At 41.3% G+C, this 27,823-nt stretch overlaps 1 protein-coding gene across 1 annotated transcript in view; it reads left to right on the plus strand.

Annotated features, from left to right (window-relative positions):
* The first annotated feature begins 1,235 nt into the window (after window positions 1-1,235).
* LOC145344038 (zinc finger protein 800-like) overlaps window positions 1,236-27,823 on the plus strand; it is a 93,849-nt gene continuing 67,261 nt past the window's right edge. Inside the window, exons 1-2 of the mRNA XM_080190781.1 lie at window positions 1,236-1,680; window positions 4,177-4,216. The gene's annotated coding sequence lies outside the window, so the exon portion shown is untranslated. The remainder of the gene's footprint in view (window positions 1,681-4,176; window positions 4,217-27,823) is intronic.

Below are 27,823 nucleotides of genomic sequence, written 5' to 3' on the forward strand. Positions count from 1 at the left end.
TCTGGCACATCTTCCTGAAATTGAACATTCTTGCAGGATCATCTCCAGCCCAATAAGTCTCTTTCAGGACTTTAAATTAACTTCTACTTCTTTGCTGAACAGGAAAAGGCTAAGGATCGATAGCATCCCAACATTCTATAATTTTTTTTTTCTGTATCATTTCTATACAATGAAGAAATTCTTTGTCTTGATTTTAGCCAGTCTTCTGCTAAGCCAGGCTATTAGGTTATGTCCTGTTGGGAGAATTGAGATAGCCCAAAAAAATTGAATCCATGTGAAGTACATTTATGAAGAATACTCCTGCTGCAATGCTGGTTTAATGTGCAACTTTACATATTTATTTAAAACTTCTGATCATACATCTATATTGCCACACAGCACATAAATCAGAGAAAGACAAAGGTGCCACAATATACTGGCAGTTAATGTGAAAGTTAGGTTGTCAAATGACAGAATTGGTGTGGCTTTTTATAAAATTGGATTGAGGAGGTGATTTTCAAATTTTGAGAATTTTTCAACGGTGTACGTTGTCTTCATGAAGTGTACATTTCTCTAAATATTACACTGACTTTTAAGGCGTATTTGAAATACCACCCAGTGTTTAGACAATGGCAGGTGTCTACTGTTAAATCCAACTGTTTAAAAAATCTAACTCAACAACAATTATTTCACTCAGTAACGTTTCAAAACAAGGAACTCCTTATGTTTCGAAGTAAATTACTTTTTGTTGACGAGAAGCTGTAGTTTCGTTGGAATTCCACTTTTGAAGTAACCGATCGGGCTGCTGTGTAGAATTCGCATGCACCTAGATAAGTATTTTTGCCAATCCTCCAAAGATTGAAGCGCGATTAAATCAGGACACAACAAACTAAATTAATAACAGGTTTAGGAATGTTTCTACGTTTTTTAACATTCAATTTGTTTGAAAAAGAAAACTAAAACCACACTGATGAGATTTGATGGACACCTAAAAAGGAAACTAGTTTTCACGGGAAAGGAATCAAGACTTGTAAAGAGAAAGGTGAGGATGAAATTGTCCCTCTCACCTTGACGATGTAAAGGGGGTAAGAAGATGTTAAACTCCAACCTTCCCATGCATTATATCCTGCGTGTTGGGCTGTACTCATCCCATGCACCTTTTTTACGCAAGGCAAGGTTACAGAGTAGTGTGTGTGTGACAAAAGGTTGGAGGCAGCTCCAGCAGCAGTCACTCAATCCCCATCCAGTTGCCCAGTCCCTGAATCCCTTGACAGACGGGACTCCTGCTCCCTCCACACATACACACACTTATGTGTGTGCTGGCCTCATCTCTCCAGTACAGCTCGGTGCACCCTGGAGTCAGGCGTGTGTGCGTCTCTCTCTCTCTTTTTCCAGTCGGCGTTGGCTCATTCGCCCCGGACATCGCACCGAGGAGTGGCTAGTTCTTAACGGAGGAGCCAAATCTCTGAAGGGGAGCAGATCCTTCCCAGTGCCATCGCAGCTGGAAAACGGTCTGTGTAGCCTCTCCACACAGCAGAAGGGGGAAAGCTTCTCCTTCCCCAGCACCCCCCCCCCACCCTCTCACATACACATAGATCAAGAGAAGCAGCTGCAGTCGAGCGGGCCAGCAGCAGCAGCGAGAGGGAGAGAGAGAGAGAGAGAGAAGGGGGAGGCCGTCAACTTGCTTGCCTGCCCTCGCAGGTGAGACCTAAGCGAAGCCGGGGTTTTGGGGGGGGCCTACTGCTTGCGCGCTGCAAACTTGGGAGTTGTGGAGCGGTGGATTTCCGTCTCGGCTGGGTTGACAGAAAATGGCGCCCCTGGCTCCTGTGCCTCTCTCCTGACAGGGTTAGGAGCAGAGAGAGAGAGAGGAGCCAGAAAACCTGGGGTCGGGAGCTGTGTGTGCGCGCAGCGGCATTTCTGCAAATTAATATCCCGTGTGCAATTATATTTTACGCGTTGCAGAAAGTTGAATTTGTTATATAAATAGAGAGAAAGGCGTGTGGGGGGAAAAAGGCCTGCGTTTGTTCTTTTAAAACAAACATTTTTTTTAACCTCATTGCAATTTTGCAAAAAAAAGAAAATAGATGAGGTGGATTTTTTTCTCTCTTTGCATCCCCCTCCCTCTCTCTTCGCCCTTTTTTTTAGACACAAAGGATGGAGTGGATGGAGCATGACTGTGTGGCGTTTGCCCGGGGCTTTGACAGGCGCGTAAAGGCGGAAGGGGGTCACCCCCGGTGCCGTGCGCCAAGCTGGAACCGTGCGGAGGAGCAGCGGGCGGGCAGCCGCCAAAGGCGCACGGGGCAAGCGGGGGCACCACTTGGCACAGGCGTCCACCCCCCCCACCACACACACACAAACACGGCGCAACCCTCGGCTTAACCACCCTCCCAACATTGGCAACACAAATTTGACACAAAAAAAACCATGCCACAAAAAAGGAAGCTGGTTGTCTTGTAATTTTTTTTGTACAGATTGCTGGCTGTGTAAGATTTGTTTTTTTTTGCATTAGGTTTTTTTTTGCTGTTTTCTTTCTTTGCTTCTGTCTCCCCTCCCTTTCTTTCTGTCTCTTTGCGCCACAGTCTGTGTTCTGGTGAAGTGAGTGTGGGGCACCATTCCGTGGTGAAAACGTTTACGTGCCTTTTGATCAAGTTAATCTGCCTTTCTAATGGTTCGAATTGGAGTCTTCCCCCCACCCCCGTAACTGTGGACAAAGTATCCGTTAAAGAAGATTTCCAGCCCCCTCCCCCTCTTTTTTTTCTTCTTCATCGCTGTTCCTTTTTGGATAATAGAGCGATGCAAATTGTGCCACAGTGAAGGGGTGGAAAAGAGAGAGAGAGAAAAGCTTGTTGTGTGCGCGCCTGGGTGGTGGTGAGAAGATCGAGGCTGAAAGGAAGGCACTGAGGGGGGGGAAAAAAGCCCAGGGTTACTTCAAGTTTTTGTCAGGTAAAGTGAAGTCCCTCCGCTCCACCACCTCCTCTCTGATTTGGTCTCAATGCTGAGACTGGAACTGCGCAACCAGGATGTTGCCTTGCGCACACACACACATACAGAGCTGACATCTTGTAGCCGCTGGCGGGGCTCGGAGTCTGGGTGTTGGCTCAAGACAGCCCCATGTCAGCGCTTGGAGCGAGTGGCGGCCCTCTGTGTCCGCCTCTGTCTCCCTCTTCCCTTCCCCCGCTCGCTACAGTGTAGCCCGCCGCTGTTACTGCTGCTGCTGGCAACTTTCTTTGTATCCCCTGTGGCCCCGGCCCGCGGGAGCTGCCTGCCGCTCAGGAGGGGCTGGCGAGCGGCCGGGCTGCCTGCTTTTGGGGAGGAAGATGAGGGCTGGAGGAATGGACAGCCGCTGCCTCGCCTCACGCCTTACAGGAGTCGCCATCACAAAGAGAGAGGGGGGGCACGGGGAGGGCCAGGGCGCTGGAAGAGCTGGACGGCAACTTCCCACGGCAACCAATTTGTTTTAACAAAGTGACAACAACATATTTTAATGACCCGTCTGCCCTCCCCCCCTTCTTAGAAGCGCATCCAGAATCAGGGTACACATGTATTCAGAAAATAGGGATAAAATGTAACTTGTTTTTTTTAAATGAAAACGAAACGATTGCAGTGCGGATGGTCCAGAGAGGGGCGAAAGTGCGTTGTGTGGAGAGCCCGATTGCCCAGAGTTGTGCCCACACTTGCTGAGAGCTGAGGTAGCGTTCAGGTCACGCCGAATGCAAATTGCGCCACGCAGCCTTGGCTGTCCGCTAGAGAGAGAGAGAGCGGCCCGCTCAAACACTGAGCACAGCAGGCAGCAAACTCCCCCGCACCACCCCGGGTGGAAAGGTAATGAAGAGGGATAAGTCTCCACATCTTCAAATAAAGTTGCCCTGGATTACCAAAGCTGGGTTCCAGCCTCCATGGAGATACTTGGGGACATCCCTGATCCTCACTTGGAAGCTCCCTAGTTGCCTCAGCTGCAAAGAGGAGTTTTATTTTACAGGCGGACTACTTTATGGATGGGTTTTTTTTTAACCCAAGATTACTTTTCGATTTTTCGGACTAAGGAAGTAAAGTCGACCCCTCTGGGCGCGTTGTTGAATGTTGTGTTTTGCGTCATTTCAAGTTGTGGACAAACCTGTCAAGCGCCCTGCTTTCGGTTTGTGAAATTGTGGAATAGCATTTTGAAGCCCAACTCTGGGCATTTTTTTTTTCTTCCAGGGTTTTGAGGGAATCCTCGCAAAGTCGACACCTGTACAAGGTACAACACTTGTTTCAGTTAAACAAATACTCGTAGATGTGGTATTGTATCTCCATGGGATCGATTTCAAGCCCTTCTATTTATGTTGAAAATCTCTGCTTCTTTTAGCTACAAGTGTAAATGGATACACTTGTGCTGGGCCTGTTCCTCCGTGGTGTGCTGCGCTGGAATTTGCAACATTTATTGAAACTTTGCATTTGATTGGGAATACATGTCATGGGGTCAACTAAGCTAAAATCTCAGTTCCAAGTAACAGCCATACTTAAGTTGTCAGTTTTTCCTCAAGTATTTTTTGAATGCCATAGACTTTATTATTAACTATTCTCCCACTTTTGGCGTCGTACTTTGAAAGTTTTAAAAACAATTGTTCATGTATCATTCGTACAGGGAACCTTCATGCATAATTTACTGAGGTCTGCAGTGCCTCGCCACTGATGAGTGCAGGACCAAGTCAGGGAAATAACGTCTGGTTGAGTGAGAAGGGATGGATATAGTACACACGTTTCCAATGTGACTTCTGGCGGAAGGGTTGGAGAAGCTCCTTCAGATTTCAATTCAAAGACAAACATCTTTTTTAAATGTTACATGCACTTAACTCTTTAGGGAGCTCCCCTAACATCTCGGGGGTAAATGCTGTCACACAGTACTATACCAGATTCCCAGGTGTAATCCCTGTTGAATTAGCTGATCCTCGTTCACAGCACCAGGGGGATTGCTGCAAATGAATAAAGTGCTCCTGGCTAGCCAAGGGAAAATATTTAATTCAGGAACTGCACCCATGGTTTTGTTGAGTGACTCCCAGTGGAAAGTGGCAATGTTTGACAGTAGGTAAGAAAGGATCAAGCTTTGCTGTAGTGGAAACCTTCTCTTCATTCACCATGACAGAATAGTTAGTTCATTATCTGGAGCTGCAGCTGGAAAATGGCCATTGTGCTGAGGTAACAGGCACTGTAGACCAGCCTTTTCTGTTTCGTTAACTGATTTCAACTACTGACACCACACAAACAACATTCCTTTTTTAAGTTACTACTAAAGTTGTGATAGAATATTCAAAATTGGTCCATGTGGGCTTTTAAAGGATACTTTGTGAAAATTTTAAAAGTGATGGCTATTGGAACGGTTATTAAAAATAAGAAATTTTTTTAAGATTTCCAAATTTTATTCAGTTACAGAATTGCACATGTTTAATGAATTTTAGATATCATTTATGAACTCTAATCTCAGTTGATAGTGTCAAAGCTTGTGAGGCATTTTGAGCATATTAATTGCCTGAAATCATAAACCACTTAGTTACTTTGGAACCTCTTCAAATAGTACATTTTTTTGAGGTTATTTACCAAGTCACTGGTGATTGATTTGTCTTGCTATTAATTGCAGAGGATGCCTTGAACCTTAGCTCAGTGGTAGTGCCCTTGCCTGTCAACCAGAGTCAAGTCTCATTCGAGCGTCTTGAGTATATAATGCACACGTGCGGTCCTGAGGGGGTGCTGCACTGTTGAGAGTTGCTGTCATTTAGATGAGACGTGAATCTGGGGTTTCACCAGGTGGACATAAAAATCCTGACACTGTCTACAATAATAGGCTCCCCCGCAAAGTTGAAGCCCATGGAATAAAAGGGCAGTAGTGACACAAAGTTGGCTGAATGACAGGAGATGGAGAGTGATGGTAAATGATTGCTTTTTGGACTGGAACAGGGTAGATGGTGAGATTTCCCATGGATCGGTACCAGGACCGCTACTTATTGTGATATATATATTAACCTAGATTTAGGTTCATAAGGCACAATTTCACAATTCCCTGATAACCCAAAACTTTGAAGTATTGTATATTGTGAGGAGGTTTGTGATAGACTTCAAGAAGACATTAACAGGCTGGTGGAACGGGAGGACAAATAGCAGATGAAACTTAATGCAGTGAAGTGAATATTTTTGTAGGAAGAATGAAAAAGGCAATACAGATAAGGGATATAGTTCTAAAGGGGGTGCAGGAGCAGAGGGACTTGGGATCACATGGGCTAATCATTGAGGATTGCTGGGCAGGTTGCACGAGCGCTTATAAAGGCATGCAGGATGCTGGGCTTTACAGAGGCATAGAATATAGAAACAAGGAAGTTACAAAGAGTCTTGAAAAAACATTGATTCGGCCTCAAGTGAAGCAGCATGTCCAATTGTGGGCAGCACTTTAGGAAGGTTTTGAAAGCTTTAGAGAGGGTGCAAAAATGGTTCCATGGATGAGGTTTTGTTTAATAGGATTGATTCACAAAGCTGGGGTTGTTCTTGGAGAAAGGGTTAAGAGATGATTTGATAGAGGTGTTCAGAGTTATGAAGAGTTCTGACTGAGAGAAATTGTTCTAGTTGACAGAAGGATTGAGAAGTAGAGAGCAATCTTGATGTAAAAGGTTTCATTAATTCCCTGCCGTCGACTGGAAGTGCGGTAGGAATGGTTTTGTACGTGCACTCTAGCCACACTGGCTGCCAGGACATGTGCAACTGTCACCACTTCCAGTGATGGGATTTTTTTTTCTGGATTGGAATCACTGTGAAATCGGGCTTTGTGAATCTGTTTAGTAACATCACCATCAAATGAGTGTGAGTGGTGTGATTGGCAGTTGATTTATTAAAGCTCTGCAGTGACGTCAGGGTAGAGAAATGGCTGAATCTACAGAAGAATCAAACTCCCCACGCACAACACCAATTAAGTGTAATCCAGTGTAATTCTGACCATGAAAGTTAACAAAATAAATGAGTTCATTTAAATGTCGTTTTAATTTTTTCTCCCAGTCTCTTAAGGATTTGTGCAGGGTAAACCACTCACCCCAGGTAGTTCAGTTGGATGATAGTTGGACTCCATCCCAGGGGCATTGTTTCGAATCTATTTGAGATAATTTGAAGTACTCCCCTACATGTTGCAGCAAACATTATTATACGGTGAGTGGTTTACAACTGGAAAACACTACCTGACAATGTGATTGGGGCAGATTCAATCATGGCTTTCAAAAGGACATTGGATCAACCCCTGAAGAGAGAAAATTTGCATGGCTATGGGAAAAAGGTAAGGGAGTGAGCCGAGCTGATTTGTTCTTGTAGAATGTGAGTATATATGATGGGCCAAATGGTCTCCTCTTCTGTAGCCATCCTGTGATTCTATTTAGAAAAGAGCAGGACAGATTATGGCCAATATTTATCCTTCAACACTATCACTAAAGAAAGATTACATGATCATTATAACATTGCTACCTTGGGGAACTAGTTGTCAGAAGTTTGGTTGCTATGTTTCCTACATTATAAATGTGAGTACATCTCAGAAGTATTTCACTGGCTTTGGGACATCTAGGTGCCACCAAATAAGTAGTTCATTTCTTTTTTAAAAGCCTTGTACCCTCTTACCCATCCTCTATGGTGGTACTCTGGAGAAAGCAGAGTACATCTTGACTTGGTTATAGCAACTGACCAGATAGCAATCTACGCTCAGACAATGGTGACCAAACCAAGGTAAAATTAACCTTATTCTGGAGTTCAGAAATATCAAAAACGAGTTTTCAAGCGCCTTGAAGTGAAGGAATGCTTTTAGCAAATTGATTTTGCGTGAGTTGGTGGGGCATAAAATCCCCTCAGAGCAAAAGGAGGCCATTCGGCCCATCATGTCCGCACCGGCCACAATCCCACCCAGCTCCTAGTCCTGTAACTCTACATATTTAACCTGCTGATCTCCTAACACTGGGGTCAATTTAGCATGGCCAATCAACCTAACCCGCACATCTTTGGACTTTAGGGTGGAAACCGGATTACCCGAAGGAAACCCATGCACGGGGAGAGCGTGCAACTCCACTCAGATAGTGGCTGAGGCCGGAATTGAACCTGAATCCCTAGTGCTGTGAGGTAGCAGTGCTAACCACTGTGCCGCTAATGGGTGCAGTCATTTAACAACACTTCCATAGAAGACAAGTGAATATTACAAAGCATTTGGAGTAAATACTTGTCTAGGATTTGGAAGCATTTTCATATTTCCTTAAACGGTGCAGGGAGAAAAGTGGAGGAAGTTCACTGGCCCAAAATGCAGAGCATGAACAAAATGTCCAAACTATACGCACGCCATATCAACAAATGTTTCTTCCAGTTATTCAAAAGGAAGATGCCGGAAATGATGTCAGAATTACAGGAAGATGCAAATTTAGCTGATAAAGTATAAATATGCAAAGATTTATGTTCTGAATGATTACCCCTTTAGTTTTTCAAACCACAAAGACAACCCTGTGCTCTCTAATTAACAATACTATATGAAATAAATAATTTTGATAGAAATGGAAAACTGAAAAGTCAAAACAAATTAACGCCAAGGAAAGATTATGTTTATCCCACAGCGTAAAGAGAGAGCAAAGATTCATGAGGCGTTAATTCCTATTTTAAGGGATTCACTGAACATTGGGGAGGTACTATTAAATTGGAAACAGGCTAACATTCGCATATTCAAGTGGGTCAGTAAATACTGGGTTGGCAAAGCAGAGATAGGCATCGATATTATCAATTTCATTTGAACATTGTGTAATAACTAAATCAGCATAACTAAGTCAGCACCCATTGGTTCTTAGAATGTTTTTGTGGCATTTTGACAAAATTATGTTTATTAATTTATAATGGCCAAGTGTTGATTTAGGGTGAACCATGGGAATGTTTTAAGAAAGTGGATGGGTGGATATAGAGTAGGGCAAGGATGACTCAGAATAAAACAAATAGAAAATGAATTGAGAACTGATGTCCAGAAGTTCTTCATGCAACTGATGGAATAAGCTACTGGCCAGATTGAAGGCAAAAACTTTAAATTACTTAACCATTTGAATACAGCAATAGATTTTGCATAATTGGTGAACTAAATAGGCCAAAGACATTCCATAACCATATCAATCTTGTGAAGAGTCTTGAATGTGACTCATTCTTTCTACCCAATGTTCAAAACGAATGGCAAAATACCATCATTTTAATGTCCCTATGATTTTTCTCCATGGTTGCAGAGAACTATGTCCTGGAGATTTTTGTGCCATTCCTGGAGACCCCAAGCCAATCCTGGAAGGTTAGAAATACATTGTAGTAATTATTTGAATAATTAAAACCAAGTATAGTCGGGTACCTTGCTTTGAGTTGATGATTATTCACTCAATGGCATGTTCAGATGCCATGTCTGTTTCCCTTCATAAAAGAACATTTGAGGACTGTTCACACTGTCTGAAAACTGGTTGTAGACTTGAGATATTGTTTGCTGCATGTCACTGATATGCCTATTGGACAAGTAGGAATTTAATGTTTTCTAATAGTAAAAAGTAAAATGTATATACACAATATTATTTTGTTAAGTATATCATATTAAATTTGATAGTGGGTGCCTTTCATTAAAACTTATTAGTGCTTGTTACTCATATAGATGGTGGTATGATGCTCTCCCCAACATTAAGGGTATAATACCATTACCAGTGGAACTCATACTCAAATGAGCCCTGTAGGCTAATCAATCAGTAATTCCCCATGGAGCTTGTGCAGGTTATCACAAATACATACATATTAACATATGCATTAGGAACAGGAGTAGGTCATTCAGATCTTCTAGCCTGCTCCATCTTTCAATAAGATCATGGCTGATCTGAATGTGGCCTTGACTCTATGTTCTCCCCAGCTCCGAGCATCTTAGCTTCGCAACTAAGAGAGTCAATCTACCTCTGCCTTAAAACTAACCATTGACCCTGCCTTCACCACTGGGGAAGAGAGTTCTAAAGATTCACAGCCTTTGAGAGAAAATAATTCTTCTACATCTTAAATGAGGGAGTGCTTATTTTTCAAACTGTGCCCCCTAGTTATAGTCTCTCCCACTAGAGGGAACATTTTTTCAGCCTCCACCCTTTCCCACCATCTCAGGAGCTTGTATGTTTCAGGATTCCCCCACAATTTTCTAAGCCCTAGTGGATACAGGCCCAGTCTTTCCAATGTTTCCTTATCAGATAACCGCACCTCTCCATTCTTGCTGTTAGTTCAGTGAAACCTTTCTTCAAATATTAAAGTACTATTCAATCAGTTGTTCTAATGGAAAAATTTTCCTATGTTTTGGTCTTTGCCCAGAAAAATACCTTAATTCTTAATAATCAGTTGATAACAGTAGTAGTGGTTGTTTCTGTATGTAGTTGTGTGTGTGTGTGTGTGTATATACAAGACACCAAGATTGGTGGAACGGCAAATTGCGCGGAGGGTGTGGAGAGTCTGCAGAAGGATCTAGATAGGCTGGGCGAATGGGCCAGGAAATGGCAAATGGAATTTAATGTTGGCAAATGCGAGGTGGTCCACTTTGGTAGGAATAATGGTAGGAAGGACTATTACTTACGTGGCGAAAAACTGCAGCAGGCGACGGTGCAGAGGGGCCTCGGGGTCCTTGTGTATGAGTTGCAAAAACCCAGCCTGCAGGTGCAGCAGGTGGTCAGGAAGGCTAATGGGATGCTGGCCTTCATAGCGAGGGGGATTGAATATAAAAGTAGGGAGGTCTTGCTGCGGCTGTATAGGGCATTGGTGAGGCTGCAGCTGGAGTACTGTGTGCAGTTTTGGGCGCCGTACTTACGCAAGGATATTTTGGCCTTGGAGGGAGTGCAGAGGAGGTTTACTAGGCTGATGCCGGAGTTGAGGGGGTTGAGCTATGAGGAGAGGCTGAATAAACTAGGCTTGTACTCGTTAGAGTTTAGAAGAATGAGGGGAGATCTCATTGAGACATATAAGATGATGAATGGGATGGATAGGATAGAGGTGGAGAGACTCTTCCCGCTCAGAAAGGACAGTAGGACTAGGGGGCACAGCCTCAAGATAAAGATAAAGGGGGTGGTTTAGAACGGAGTTGAGGAGGAACTTCTTCACTCAAAGGGTGGTGAATCTCTGGAATTCTCTGCCTGTTGAGGTGGTGGAGGCTGCCTCGCTAAATATTTTTAAGACGCGGGTTGATGGGTTTTTGATAAGTGAGGGGATTAAGGGTTATGGGGAGAGGGCGGGAATGTGGAACTGAGCCACGACAGATCAGCCATGATCTTGTTGAATGGCGGGGCAGGCTCGAAGGGCTAGATGGCCTACTCCTGCTCCTGCTCCTATTTCTTATGTTCTTATATGTGACTGAGGAAGGAAAAATACAGTGCTCTGATTAGAAACTTTTTTTTGTGCCTTTTAAGCATCAGAATGTGTAATAAGCTGAGGGAGGGAAGAGTTGGTCTCGATGTTAAAATTCATTTCGCTGAATCAAAACATGAAATTTGAAGCTTTAATTACCTTTTTTATGTTTTGTTGATGGCTAGGAAACAATGCTAATAATTGCTTACAGCTATGTATAAGGTTGTATATGTGTTTTGGGGGCGTGAAGAGAAAGATGCCCTATAGAGAAGGGGAATGACAAAAATAATGTTGGCATTTTTGTTTAATTTTTAACTAACAAAAAGTGGTTTTGAAGAAGCTGAAACAAATAATCTCCGCTTTTTGGTAATAGTTAGAAATAGTCATTGTCAGTAGCTTTGAACATGCAAAGTAAGTTTTGATTTCAAATACTTGTGAAAGAGGGAGTGACATTATAACAAGGACATCAGAAGGGAGAAAGGCATTTTGAAGAAGTGTTAAGTTTGAAAACAGACAGTAGGGTGTCATCAGAGGAGAAATGAAGGGGAATGTCAGGGTTAGGGGACCTCTAGTCTCTTGTCCCTTATTTTTGGTGTAAGAAGGGGAATTGATCCAGGAGGAAAGGGGTTAGTGATTGAGGGAGGGGATAGGACAAAAAAACCACTGAGGTCTGCATTTCATCCATAATTCCCATTCAAAATTCAGCCATGGCTCCTTTCTCCACTTACCCACCCCCCCCAAAAAAAAGGAAAGATAAAATTAACACCACATCTGGACAAAGAAATAAAAAGTTAAAGGGTGGGAACTAATAGGGAATAGCAAGAAAGGCAGAAACTGAGTCAAGGAATAAAGTAATACAAAGACCACAAGTAGGTGAATACGTGACCACATTCACTGCTCATGTACATCTACTGTGGAGGATTGACTAACATGTTCATGAATCTTTAACTTGTTGTTAAAAAAAAATTTTGGTGGCAGGTTGTCAATAATTAGGTCTTAAGAGGACTTAAAGGGTAATTGGAATAGGTAAGCTTTAACCATTTGTCGGTGCCTGAGATAGGTACATCAACCTTGAGAGCCAAACAACATTTTTGAATGATGAGTCATGTGGTGAGATGTAATTTCTCAGGAACCTCCTGGTTTAGCAGTTCATTGTGAACAGTAACTTTGAGGTGGCATGGTGGTAAGCACTGCTGCCTCAATGCCATTCCCAGCTTGGGTCAGTGTCTGTGTGGAATTTGCACATTCTCCCCATGTCTGCATGGGTTTCCTCTGGGTGCTCTGGTTTCCTCCCACAGTCCAAAGATGTGTGGGTTAGGTTGCTTGGCCATGCTAAATTGCCCCTTATTGTCAGGGTTGGGCGTGGGTGGGATTGTGGTAGGTGCAGACTCAATGGGCTGAATGGCCTCCTTCACTTTAGGATTCTATGGGGCATTCACGTTTAACTACATATTTGCAGTTATCAGTTAATTCCAATTTCCACATGAATTGAACAAAATCCACACTTAGTGTCTTTGCTTCATGTGGTGCCTTGCTTTGAAGTGCTGTGATGAAGGTTATTATTTAGCCAGATTTTACAGCCATTTTGCAAGCATGATTTGAGTCCTTAAGTAATGCAAAAGGTGATTATGTTGAGGCAACATTTCCTTTCAGATAATGGCACAAGATTTTTAACTGTGGAATTATCAGCCATGATCCTGTTGAATGGTAGAGCAGGCTCGAAGGGCCTATGGTCTTATTAGTGACTCAGTTTAACATCTCATCCAAAAAGTTATTCTTCAATACTGCACTGGAATGTAAACATATCTGTTCAAGTCCTGGAGCAGGGCTTGAACCCACAGCTGTTAACTTGTGCAGTGCGGGTTTTACCTAACAGCTAATTTGGGTGTATTAATTTCTACTTATGCACAAAATAATTTTGCACTCTGGACAAAATGAAACACAAATCTTATGAAGAAAATATTAATAAAACAAGTCCAATACAAACCAGACAATGACAGTTTTGCATTAAAAGCAACTGCTCTTAAAACAGCGGGGTATTAGTAGTTTAGTTATTTGTTGCATTAGTGGGTTCTAGCTACTGACTTCATATGTATATGAAGGGAGAAATAACTATCAGTGAGTTTATCACATGAATTAGAGGTATTCTTGGAACCAGGCTAGCAGTTCTTCATCTGTGTAGAGAAAATAGTACAAGAGGAAGTGGGGGGGCGTTGGGGAGCAGCGTGGGGGGGTGCTGAAAGGAAGAAATAGAACCATGTTTGCTTTATAAATGCAAAATCTTATTGGCAGTATGTCTGTTGCAAAATTGAAAGCTGAGCTAGAATACACATCATTACTATAAAGATGTTGATGACAACCTTTTGTGTTATTTTGTAATTGTGGAAATGGCACTGCACTGAAAAGTGTTTACAACAGATCAGGATGAAGTGACTGCAGAAATTCAGAGGGATTTGCATTTTATTTGCATAATATTTAGATTGAGAAAAGAGACCTGAAACCGTAAAGAGATTAATTGTTTACAATTGTGTAATTACATGTTATGTCATCCTCATTCCTGGCTACAGATATGCAATTAGTTTTACATTTATAGTCGTCTGATATCATGCCATGGGGGAGGCTAGCAAGGAAGCAAATGAATGACATATTTATATTATGTTTCTTTTACACCCTTAATACTTTGGATTTAGAAAGTTAAATGCAGATATATTCTTATGATTATGCTTTCAATTTAAGGCAGTAACAAAAGTTGGAACTTTTCAGATGGCAGGGACTTGCCTTTCACTGTCTGAACAGTCGGGGAGGGGCACGTTCCTGCACTCCGCAATCAATTTATGCTCCAATGAGTGTTGATTGGTTTAAGGCATGACTTTTGTCCTTCACTCAGGAGAGCTGCCGAATGCCCTCAGTACGAAAAGGGGCTTTTCTTACTGAGAAATGGAGATGCTCCCTCCACCCACCATCCATCCATTCAGTATCAAAATTGGTCTTCCCCTCCAGAGGCTCAACGCTCCTCTAAAGCCTAAAGAATGAGGCTAGATGGAAAATGGTTCTTAATTGGACACTTGAGGGTTTCAAGTGGGGCAAGGATGGGCTTCTAATCTGAGGCCTTACCCATTCCAACGTAAAGTTGCTGTGTTGTTGGGGTGGGTGGGAATCATATAACATCTTTCTCTCTCTTCCCTTCCCCTCCCCTCCCCAACCATGGGGAAGTGTAAAATTCAGGCCATTATGTACTGATATTGATTGACAACTAACAAAAAAATCTATAACAGCGAACTGACGTGAATCATTAATACGATATACCTGCATATACCTATCACTTGTTCGTACTTTGCAAGTGAATTTGAATTGCAGTGTTATAATTTAGGGCAGTATTTCTGAATTTTAACATGCCTTCAAGGCCTGCTGGTCCTAAAATTTCATAAATTTACAGGAATTAGGAGAAGGAAGCAAGCTTTTGTTATTTTGATGCTCTTCAGTTCTGGGGATTAATATAATTTTATATTTTGATAATACAGAGTTCAAGGCTTAAACTATTTTTTATCCAAATATAAAATGGTATTAATCCGTCATGCTTGGGTGGGGATAAAGAACAAATTAAGTACACATTGACCAACATTGTCTTATCTGTTTTTGAATTTGTGGAAATCATTATTTGTGAAACAGTATTAAACTCATTAGAAACACATAACTGCAAGAAACAAGCACCATGGGCTATTTGCATACTAATAGCTTATTAGTATGTGCTGTGCTGTGATTCTTGACACTCATGTTCCTGGTGGGCTGAAGGCACGGGTCTCACCTGAAATCAGTTATCATATAAGCTGCGTATCCCTTGAATAAGTATTTTTCTGTAATATGCTCTTGAGTTCAACTTTTGAGATTGATTACTATATCTTGATGTGAAATTTTTTTTTACTATTAGCTTTCTTTACATACTAGCAGTCATACAGTAAACTTACACAAGTTTGAAGAGGAAGTGTTGATTTGCTGCCTGGTTTTGGGGAACCTGAATTCAATCATGTCGCTTCATAACAGTAGTCATTGGTATCAGTTAGCGAGAAGGCATCAGGATTCTGGTTTTGTTAGTTCATCTCACCTCCCGAGCATTGATGCTAACTGTAGTACCTGCACTGTAGCTGAGGGTGGCATCAGTGAACTAAGTCTGGATTAGGAATCAAATCTGGAATTTTTTCAAGATGTTGTATGCAACATTAAAAGCAGTGAAGGAAGATGTGAATGTAACTGAAATCTTATTGGCTTTAACGGAAATGCAATTAATTTTAGCAGAGGGATTCCAATTTTTAGTGCCTTTATTTAATGCATGGCATATATTACTGAGGATTAGCATCAGGCTGGCATGGTGTTTAATGTGGACAACAATACATCTATAATCAACAAAGGGTAGATGATATCTAAATGGGATCAACTGGCATATGAGATTTTTTTCACTGTGAATTTTCTCATGTACCATTCAGCACAAGATGTTGGCTGTGCCCACTGGTCTTGGTCATTTTTAAAAAAAAACTCCATTGGTAAATGAAACCCATTCCTACCTTCCTGGATTGATCCAGTCAGAATGTAAGAAGTGTCAAAGCATATTATAACTGGAATAGTACCCTCCAACGATATGATTGTAGAAATGAGCTTGCATAAGCATATCTATCTGAGCTCAAATGTGGCCGTATGATTATAGTCAGTGCGATTAGTCTGACTCAAGGTTGACAATTTTTCATTTTATTGCTGGATTATAACAGAAGTGACCTGGATTGCCATCAGACATTCCTGATCTCTTGATTGTTGGAAAAAGCCCTGTTACCAGGCCAGATAGCTTAGGTTGAAACTACTAATATTAAATTGTTGATATTATGCAAGATAGGGTACAAAAAAAATGCCTACGGTGATTTTTCCCTCCTTGAGCCTGGAGGTGTGTCACAGGAGTTGGTCCATTAATCCTCTTAAACCACTTAGTTATGGCAGTTCTATTCTGAACCACAGTTTTCTACATTGTGTTGCAGTCATACTTCCAAACATGTTGGTTCTTGGTTTGGCCCAGGTGATAGAATGTTTAGTTTTGACTGAGTTAAGAATAACAGCTATTCTTTTAAATATAATTCCACAATTGCTTTTATCCACATTACTTAACCAAATAGCTATCCATAATTTCATCAATCACCTTAGTCGCCTTTGTGTCTGCTGTCTTCTGTAGAAATTGGCTGAGCTTACACTCATTTGTGTGAAGTTGTTCCTGATTTTCTTTCAACCCAATTAACTCTTTCCTCTTCTAAGGATCAATGTCAATTACCTTTTGTATTTTAAATGAAACCAACCCTCAACTCAAATATGTCCCTTTATTTTCCTAGTGGATTTGAAAATGTTTTTTCCCAAGGTCAGACTATCCTTTCTGGGGGGTAGTACTCAAATCTGTACAAAGCATTTCAAATGTGGTCTTGTTTCTGAGTTCTGTTGTGGCAATGTAGCCTTGGTTTGATATTCTGTATGTCTTATGAACATCCCATCAGCCTTTTTATTCATTGCACCTGTGAACTAGATTTTAATGACATAATTTTCAAAATCCTTAATTCCCTCAGTTCATCTATCTCCCCAGTGCTTTGCCATTTAGATTTTGACTCACCTGCTTTCTTTGGCATCTAAAATATACCATCTTGCGTTTAGTTACAGATACATTTCTAAAAGCAAAGGAAAGCAGAGCTGTTAGTTCACAAAACATAGTTATGCAGCTGATAAGTTTAGGAGCGGCAGTCTAGATAGGCCAGTGATCACATTTTGATCAAAGTATATAACTGCAGTTTTGCTGTATCCACTCATTTAATCTGATCTTACACTTTTTTGCCTTCAAGATGTTCTCACAATTCAAAATGGTTTCCATTGTATGAGTTTGTTCCCCTTCCAGAATTGACATTATTCATGGATGGTGAAAATCTCAATGCCCATTTTCTACTGCCTATCAAATCTGTGACTGATTCCTAATTCTGTCTGTTTTCAACTAGCTTTCCCATTTGTGGCACAAATTTTTTCTAGTTCCACACAATTCAATAGTAGCTGGCAATTCCTTCGATGGAACCATAAGAAATGTCATTTTAATGTGCACAGGTACAACTGTGTGACATAAATTAAGTAACTTTGCGAGCAGAGACTGACTGTGTCCAGAGTGTGGGGAGCACCAGAAAAGCATTTGGCTGAGCTGGAAAGGTGAGTGGTGGCTTCAAACACTGCTGTGTCCTGTTCTGTCTCTCTGTTGTACAGGGCCTTTACCCTGGTCGAGCCACTCTGTTTCACAAATCCTTCTGCACCAGATAGGGAAGGGGGAGGGGCTTGAGTTTGCTTGTGTATTGGGGAGAGGGAGTTTGTGCATGTGTTTGGGGGGGGCGGGAGAGGCATTGGGAAGAGGGACTGCTGAGTAACAGGGGAGGGGGTTTGAAATGGCTGCTGAGAGAGTGAAGTGAAAGGGGTTGGGAAGAAAGGCTGCTGAGTAAAGTGACTGGAGAGGGGAGTTTGGAAAAGTGTGTGAGGTGGAGAGAGAGGGTGACTACAACGTGTGTGTGGGGCTGGAGAAATGCTTTACTGTGTGTTCTATCACCAGCGACTATGGAGAGCTTGTCTGAAACCTACATGAGTATATTCAAAGTACCATTTTTATTAGGTGCCTTAAAAACAGATTTTCATATTATATGTTGAACTACAATATACTGAATACAAAATGTAATTACATACTAATTGTTACTATGCTGCTTCATTGCTGTTTTGGTTTTGCCAAAATTAATGATTTAGGGTTAAAATGGGGCCACATGAGAATGCAATTTGGGAAGCACTGGGTTAGAGACAATCTCTACTGAGAAGTCATAGACTGGCTGGACAATGGTCAATGAGATGAATGGCAAAATCTGCTTCTTCAGGGAAAATTCATGCCATTTGTGTGTTTGTTTAGTTAAATGTACGACTGGCATTTATTTCTTTTACCTGGTAGTCACTTGAGTTTCGAACTGCAGAGTGTTTTGAGCATTGATAATTTAAATTGTTGAGTTGAATTGGAATTTTCAAAGCGACGCCACATCTGTTAATGTCCATAGGAAAATTGAAAAGGAAGGGATAATGTACAGACGTTAACTATACATTGTTTAACAAAGCTATTGTGCACCTTTCTTTTGTGGAGATGACATAGTTTAATATCCAGGCATTTGATGCTGCTGCTTTTTGAAGCTGTGTGAAAGATTCTGTGGTGACAGGGTATTGACCCAGTAAATAAGGAAAATGGTTTTCTACTTATTGTTCTGGCATGTTCTCAAAATGGTCCTGGATGTTAGGGACTGTGAATGTATATAAGACATCACATCTGGTTTATCATACATCCTGACTACTTCCACAGACAATGATCACATCACCTTATGAGTACCTTTATTTGTCGATTTGCCTTAAGTTTTAAGTCAGTTCCACTGATAGTCCGTGGATTTGCCAAAGAAGAATTTCTCGCACTCTATTCTAGTTCAGTTTTTTTCTACTTCCATCTGAAGTTAGCTCTGGTTAACATCTAATCTTCTTCCTCCTCCCTCCAGTCTAATAGATTCAGTTACTGATCACTATTCTTGCATTCACCTTTGCCACCATCTCTGTTTCTGGTATGCTGCTAAAAATTAAATGGAGCATTACCCTTCTCCTTTCGTGCACGTCCTCCTGATTTACATATGTGCACATTTTTGGCTAAGTCTTCAAGGTAAAGAAGTCAATACGATGCTTTCTTGTGGATTTTGCATCTTTTTAAGTTGTTTAGCTTTACCCAGTCTTTCATTATTGCTTTCTATTGCATTGGTGCTGAATTTTGGTAACACTGCCACCGTACTAACCATTTCTATTTTTCTTATAGTTTCAAAAATCCAAGTTCTTTTTTATAAGAACATAAGAAATAGGAGCAGGAGTAGGCCATCTGGCCCCTCGAGCCTGCCCCGCCATTCAATAAGATCATGGCTGATCTGTCGTGGCTCAGTTCCACATTCCCACCCTCTCCCCATAACCCTTAATCCCCTCTCTTATCAAAAACCCATCAACCCGCATCTTAAAAATATTTAGCGAGGTAGCCTCCACCACTTCAACGGGCAGAGAATTCCAGAGATTCACCATCCTTTGAGTGAAGAAGTTCTTCCTCAACTCCATTCTAAACCGCCCCCCCCTTTATCTTGAGGCTGTGCCCCCTAGTCCTACTGTCCTTTCTGAGCGGGAAGAGTCTCTCCACCTCTATCCTATCCATCCCATTCATCATCTTATACGTCTCAATGAGTTCTCCCCTCATTCTTCTAAACTCTAACGAGTACAAGCCTAGTTTATTCAGCCTCTGCTCATAGCTCAACCCCCTCAACTCTGGCATCAGCCTAGTAAACCTCCTCTGCACTCCCTCCAAGGCCAAAATATCCTTGCGTAAGTACGGCGCCCAAAACTGCACACACTACTCCAGCTGCGGCCTCACCAATGCCCTATACAGCCGCAGCAAGACCTCCCTACTTTTATATTCAATCCCCCTCGCTATGAAGGCCAGCATCCCATTCGCCTTCCTGACCACCTGCTGCACCTGCAAGCTGGGTTTTTGCGACTCATGCACAAGGACCCCGAGGTTCCTCTGCACCGTCGCCTGCTGCAGTTTTTCGCCACGTAAGTAATAATCCTTCCTACCATTATTCCTACCAAAGTGGACCACCTCGCACTTGCCAACATTAAATTCCATTTGCCAGTTCCTGGCCCATTCGCCCAGCCTATCTAGCTAGACCACTGTTACTTGTTTGAAATTGCTACCCAATTATATTTTTCCAGCTTCTGGTTCCTGTGTTTCAGGAATGAGTCTTGTGTTTCACCTATTTGCTGTCTTGCTTAACATTTATAAAACTTATCACTCAAACTTCTCTCTTTTTGACCCTCGTATCTTAAATTCTAAACATTTTGCTCAATCCTTCCCTTCTTTGTTTCCATTGCTATATATATATATATATATATATATATACCAGATACTCGCTCATCTGTTTTGTCTACAGAGGAATCAATCTTCCATGGTGCTGTATTTGAGAAATAAAGCCCAGGTGGTCTTCTGGTGCAACAAGTTTAGAGTGGATAATTGGATCAAGGCACAAAGGCATGCCATTTTGAAATCTAATTTTGTAAATCCAAATGTCTACATTCATGCTGCAAATTACCTATGTAAACATGTCATGTAATAATTATACCCTCCTGTCTCTGGTGGATCAGCAGTGCCTTCAATGAAGTGAGTGTAATTGCACTGTGAAGAGTTGCCATACATATAAAATCCCAACGATTCAGAAGGAAACCACTTGTCCCATCAAGCCTGCACTGATCTCCAACAGAGCATCTTACCCAGGCCCGTTCCCCTGCCCAATCCCCATATCCCTACATATTTATCTGGCTAATCTGCCAAACCTATGTATCTTTGGAAACTAAGGGACAATTCACCATGGTTAATCCAGCTAACCTGCATATCTTTGGACTGGGAAGAAACTGGAGCACCTGGAGGAAACTCATGCAGAAACGTGGTGGTGGCGCGGGGGAAGTATGCAAACCACGCAGTGACCCACAGCTGGAAAAACACCTGGGTGCTGTTAATCAGTGTGTCACTATAATTAGGAATCATAGTGGACAAAGTTGATAGGCAATGCGCTTTAATATAATTTTTCAGTAGTTAGATTGAAATGTGATGTAGTCTACTTATCCATTTGCTTTGTCTAAATGCTGTTAGCCAATCATTATACACTTTTTTTCCCCAAAACTACAAATATATTTTGCTACAGACTGCTCCTCTTCACTGCAAACTTTGTGTTGAAATTGAAGTTCATTATACTGTCTTGCACACTTTCATTCTTTTTCAGAATTGTAAAGCTATAGTACTGCTTGCTTCTTACAGTTGCTTATTAATCCTGCAAACTACAAGCTTTTAAACCTTCTTGTTGTGAAATGAGCACTCTGCTATTCCTGTACAAAAGGGTTTAGTTATCTCAAATGACTTGAAATGTTCCACTGGACTGAAATGAAACTTAATAAATTGTCTCCTTTTGAAGACTGTTGTCAGTGACAGAATTTGACTGTTTGACGTTACAGTCATAAGAATGTAGAAATAGAAGCTGGGGTAGGTCATTCGGCTGCTTGAGCTTGCTCCACTATTCACTAAGGTCTGATTGTGATCTGAACTCCATTTTCCTGCGGGCCATCAAAAATCTGTCTAACCCAGTAGGAGGGATTATTATTTAAAAGGCGAAAAGCTGCAGCATGCTACGGTGCGGAGGGACCTGGGGGTCCTTGTGCACAAGTCACAAAAACCCAGTCTGCAGGTGCAGCAGGTGATCAGGAAGGCGAATGGAATGTTGGCCTTTATAGCGAGGGGGATAGAATATAAAAGTAGGGAGGTCTTGCTGCAACTGTACAGGGTACTGGTGAGGCCGCAGCTGGAGTGCTGTGTGCAGTTTTGGTCGCCGCACTTGCAGGATATATTGGCCTTGGAGGGAGATCAGAGAAGGTTCACTAGGCTGATACCAGAGATGAGGGGGTTAGCCTATGAAGAGAGACTAAATAGACTGGGTCTATACTTGTTGGAGTTTAGAAGGCTGAAGGGGGATCTTATAGAGACGTATAAGATAATAAAGGAGACAGATAGGGTAGAGGTAGAGAGATTCTTCCTGCTTAGAAAGGACAGCAGGACTAGAGGGCACAGCCTCAAGATAAGGGGGAGCAGTTTAGATCAGAGTTGAGGAGGAACTTCTTCACTCAAAGGGTGGTGAATCTCTGGAATTCTCTCCCTGTTGAAGTGGTGGAGGCTACCTCGCTAAATATATTTAAGTCACGGGTAGATAGGTTTCTGATAGACAGGGGAATTAAGGGTTATGGGGAGAAAGCGGGAAAGTGGAACTGATCCACTTCAGATCAGCCATGATTTTATTGAATGGCAGGACGGGCTCGAAGGGTTAGATGGCCTACTCCTACTCCTGTTTCTTATGTTCTTAGCTTTGAATATATTCAATGACCCAACCTTCACTGTTCCCTGGGGGAGAGAATTTCAAACACTAACTACCCTCTTGAGAACAGAAATTCCTCCTCATTTCCATTTAAATGGAAGATCCTGTATATAGAAAATATGGCCCAGTTTTTGATTCCTTCAGAGGGGAAACATTCCCTCAACATCTGCCTGTTAGGCTCCCTTTGAATCTTCTTTGTTTCACAGACAGCATGATGGCACAGTGGTTAGCACTGCTGCCTTACAGTGCCAGGCACCCCTGTTCAATTTTGACTTCGGGTGATTGTTTGGAGTTTGCACGTTCTCCCCGTCTGTGTGGTTTTTCTCTGGGTGCTGGCACTTCTGTTTCTTCCCACACTCCAAAGATATTTGGATTAAGTTGATTGGCCATGCTAAATTGCCCGTTAGTGTCAGGGGGATTAACAGGGTAAATATGTGGGGTTACAGGGATAGACCTGGGTGAGAGTGTTGGTGCAGACTCGATGGGCTGAATTGCCTCTTCCTGTTCTGTAGGGATTCTGTGATCACCTCTCATTCTTCTAAATTCCAGTGAATAAGTGATGATCTTGAATATTTAATCCTTGATTAATCCTCCTGATGTGCTCATCTTCACTTAGTTTTTAACTAATTTTTGGCCTTACCTGTTTGTTTTATATGTTAATCAATCTTTGTGGACTTGGAGACTCAAGGCCAGGTGGTCTTGAGGCAAGGCAATCTTAAAGGGTGATAATCCATATGGGATGGTGGGGTGGGGTTTGGTGGACTAATGCTGTGTGTATGGTGCAAGGCATCATTCCTTCATTGCCACCAACAGGAAATGCTAGCTTGGATCCCAGTACATAACTAAAATGTGCACTATTAAACAAATTCTAAAGGTGCAAACTTGTTTTGCTTTGCACATTTTTTTCAACTGCAAGCTCTTTTGTTTATGACATTGTTCACTTATACTTATCCAATTTAACATTTTTTTGGATGACAGCATTCTTTAGGGTTTGGAGCTGATATTTGCAAAATGGTCTCAGTAAATAGTCGTTTTCTTGTAAATGGAAATGCTGCTTTCATCTTTATCCAGTTTTCCAAGCCTCTGCTCCAACTGTCACAGGCAAAAATGTTGGATGCTGGTAGTAAGGATTTAGTGTTTCATCTCTTTGATCTTCAGTAAGAAGGGAAGTCAAGGTGACATAACTAATACTGTAATTCCATTGCAGTTAACAGAGCATGTGGTGAAGACTAGGATAGCTTTACCTTGTGTGTTCTGTTGCTTTCTGTCTCTTGGGATACTAGGAAAGAGGACAGATTGAATATTTTCACTTACACTGACAGTGTCAGTGAGGCAGCTTTGGAGGGCGAAAAGTAAGCCAAGTAAAGATGGATGATTGGGAGGCAAATAGTCTGGGAGCTTTGATACATTTTTGAATTACTATATCAGTGTGAATAGGCAGAACTTTCAATTTAACTTTTTTAATGCAGTGTAAATTCATATTGAATCTTGATCTTTTGTGTTTTTCCAACTTATGGAAAAATGCCTCTGCATTATACAGTATCAGAGTGGTTAGCTGACATGCCATATGAGTTTTATAGTGTCATCTGGATCAAATCTGGCTGCACTTGCTGGGGTGTCTAGAAGTGATCGGAAGTATAAAATCCACCACCTTTATAACTGTAAAATTTGAGTGTGAATGAAAAGCCCAGACTCGTTGCTACATCTTTTGTTGCTTGTGATTGGTAACATTGATTTCACTTGCTGCTAAGATCAAAATTAGATGAATGTTTAAAAAAAAAGCCACGTTTAATATTGTCACATCTATAAAATGGGCAAAGCTACTTTGTAGCACTGTCGCATTTTGGGATTTCATACTGTGCTTTCATGTGGGGATCCTAACGTGATTGATGTTAAACATGCTACTGTGGTTCTAAATATAACTCTTGAGTTAAATTGGCAAGGCAGACAGGTGTAGAATGTGTTTCAGAGGAGGCTTCGGAACTACTGTGCTGCAGTCTATGGAAGTTGACCATTCACATTAAATGCAGTTGCGTCAAATCTATTTAGTTGAATTCAACAGGGGTCATTGCTAAGTTCGGCTAGCAGATTCTGCCCAGGAGGCAGGGGGCTTGCTAGTGGGTACTCAGTTAGAAAAAAAACTAATCACAGAAGTCAGGCTTTTAAGCAGAGACCTGCAAAAGCTAGAGGCAGTGAGAAACTGCAGGATGGAACACAGGAGAAAGAAAAGTAGAAAAACAGGCAAGCACAATTAAAGCATATTTATTATTTTGATATTGTTCAAATGCAAATGGTATTGATGGAAATAAATGAATCTGTTCTATGTTTTCCCCTAATAAAAAAACATATCAAATCTCCTGAATGATTACCTGGATTGCCTTTGGACAGATTGAAGAGATATGTATATAAAAAGCATAAGTATCCAGCCCAGATCACTAGGGGATGCTGTTGTTACATCCCTGGGTTTTGCTTTTGTACGTCAGTTTCCATAAAGTTATAACACTCAGCTTAAAAGAGCAATCAAGACCATTGATCCTGAGAAAATATCTATATGTTAGGCTTAAGTATGTCACTGCTTACGTTGCCTGACCTCTTCAGTGCATTAGTTTGCATCAAACTGGGTGCACAGTACCAGTGCAGTGGATTATATAAACAAGAAGGAATTTTAGATTATTCCTGACCCTGTGCCTTAATGATTATGCAGTCACAATACTGGTATCAATAAAAATTGACACTTGCTCTTCTGTATTCCAAGAACAAACGGAGTATCGTAATGTACTGCTTGTGGAGCAGATAATGCCACCTCAGGATGTACGTTTAAAGGATTACTCGTTGGGTCATTGTAAAAATCAAGACTAGAGTTAGTGATAATCCTTGAGAACCAAATTTATCACAATGTATTGAATCAAATTAAAACAAAGGTTTTTTTGTACTCTATTCATTGGTTCTGCACTTATTATGTGAAATAAGTGCAAAAACCTTGTATTCCATTGTTGAGACAGTTACCTAGAATTTGATCCTGATGCTCATGTAGTTGGGCACAAAGCAAATACAAGGCTTATAAGATCTTGGACCTGAATTTTCAAATGCAATAATTGTGAGGCCCCACCCTGCTGACTGTAACAGCAACTTCTGGCATCATTGCATGTGCAATTAAAACTGGAAATCTAGAAGCAGCCGTCAAGAGATTCCCCCTTCTCCGTAGGTTTCACGTAACAGTAGCTCTCGGATAAACTTGATAATGAAGTCCATTGAATGGCATAAAGTTGGGTTACTTGCACACTACTTTCTTGTGAAAGACATCAAGAAAATACTTTATCTGGGTAAGTGGATTTTTCATGGCATGATAGTTGCTGGCAAATAACCCATCTGACCTGCAAAATTTCTTTTTACAAGAGTGGAGCTTTATTTCTTCACAAGTTCATTAGTGTTGGAGATTTAAAAACAATAATTTTTAACACTTTAAAAATTTATCTCAATCTTTGTTTCTTAATCTTATCTGATTTTCCTAGTATTTTTCGCATTCTGTACATGATTTAAATCTACTTGTCCTTTATATCTCCTGCTTTAGACTCTCTCTCTCTCTCTCTCTCTCTCTCTGGATTCCTCAATCTGATTGTTTCAGCAGCCCAATTAGAGCGCGTTTCTGTTCTGAAGCCCTAGCTATCAGTGAGGTGAATGGTGATGCCATTCTTTCGTTGCTGACTACAAAATTCAAGTCCTCTAGTATGTAAAGCTTAGCTGTTTGTCAGATAAGTTTATCGACTGACTGAGGATGCCTGTAAATAAAATAATCAAAATCAAGTACTGTATTATAGTATGCTACTCTTTTATCCTTGTTGGATAACAAGTATTTAGCCTTGTTATCTTCATGCTAGAAATAGCTTTGCTGCATTTATTGTTCCCTTTAGATAACATGCTGAATATGGGGTGGGTGATTTCCCTCTCAACAAAAGAGAGAAATCCGGATTGGTAATCTGCTTAGTGAGAATGATTTGCTTGAAGAATATACATTTGTTACTTAAAAGCAAAATACTGCTAGTGCTGGAAATCTGAAATTAAAACCAAATGCTGAAAAGAACTTAGGTCTGGCAGCGTCTGTGGAGAGAGAAACAGTTAACGCTTCAAGTCCGTATTTTACAGTTGAAACTTGTCCTTATTTTATTGCTTTTGTAATTTTAATGTTTTTCTAGTCAACAAATCTTAGTATTTGCTTCATTTGTCCCATGGCTTAATAATGCATTTTAATTCAAAACTGGAACTTATATTAGTGTGCATGGATAGATGGGGAGGGGGCATGGTATCAGTACTTCATTTGGAGAATGAAGAGTACGTTATTGATGAGAGAAATCAATTTTTCATTGTCTACACTGCAGGAGTAAACTGTAATACTTCCAGAAGATTATTCTGCAAGTGGAATTATTTCTTAAAACTTCTTCATTCATGGGATGTGGATATCACTGGCAAGGCAACAGTCGTTGCCCATCCCTAATTGTCCTTGAGCTGAATGGTTTGCTCGGCCATTTTCTGTTGTCAGTCTGGAGTCACAGACCAGGTAAGGTTTCCTTCCCAAAACACATTAGTGAACGATATGGGTTTTTACTACAATCAACAATGGTTTCATGGTCGCCATTATTGATGCCAGTTTTTTAGTTCCAAATCAGTAGTTGAATGTTAATTCCACCATCTGTGGTGGGATTGAACCCCTTTCCCCCAGAATATTAGCTTGGGCCTCTGGATTACTAGTCCAGTGACATTACTACTGTGACTCCTTCCATCACTTCCCCTCTCCCTCACTACTAATGCTACCCTAGAAGACACACTAATAAGGAGATCCAAAGGGCAATGTTTAGAAAATATGATTGATGTAACAGCTTTAGAAATAAGTTCAGTCGCATATTGAAAAAGGCAGAAATATTTTAAATATTGTCACAATCGATAGTACAGTGGAATTCATCTGTGACTATTTCTCTCCTTCACATCTTTGCATTCAGTTAAAAAGTCTTGTGAGTGAGCAGCTGTCTTAACTTCTTCACAAGTAGCACACAGCTGAGGTAGTCTTAGCACTCTCCCTGTACTATACTTGAATTCAAAGTCATACAGCACCCAGCTTTGTTTACTGGCACCCAGCTTTAGTTTCACTTGAGTCTGAATCAGGGTTGTTATAAACCCACTTTCTAATCTATGAAGCAGGTGATGTGTCTGGGCTTTGCTGAAAGATTGGCAAAAACTGTGAAGCAGCCTTGACCTCATGCTCTACAACCTGACATGAATGGGTCCTCAAAACATTAACAAGTCTGCCAACTAACAGCACAAACGACTGATCAAAATTCAGGTGGGCCAGGACTGCCGTGTTCAGGAGGACTGCTTTCAACTTTTTCAACTGCAGATTGGCATTCAGGGTCCAGACTTCTGCAGCCAGAGATTCTGAACGTGGTTAACTCCCCTCTTCA

The sequence above is a fragment of the Carcharhinus amblyrhynchos genome, chromosome 6 (genome assembly GCF_965287045.1).
Source record: "Carcharhinus amblyrhynchos chromosome 6, sCarAmb.v2.hapA, whole genome shotgun sequence".
NCBI lineage: Eukaryota > Metazoa > Chordata > Chondrichthyes > Carcharhiniformes > Carcharhinidae > Carcharhinus > Carcharhinus amblyrhynchos.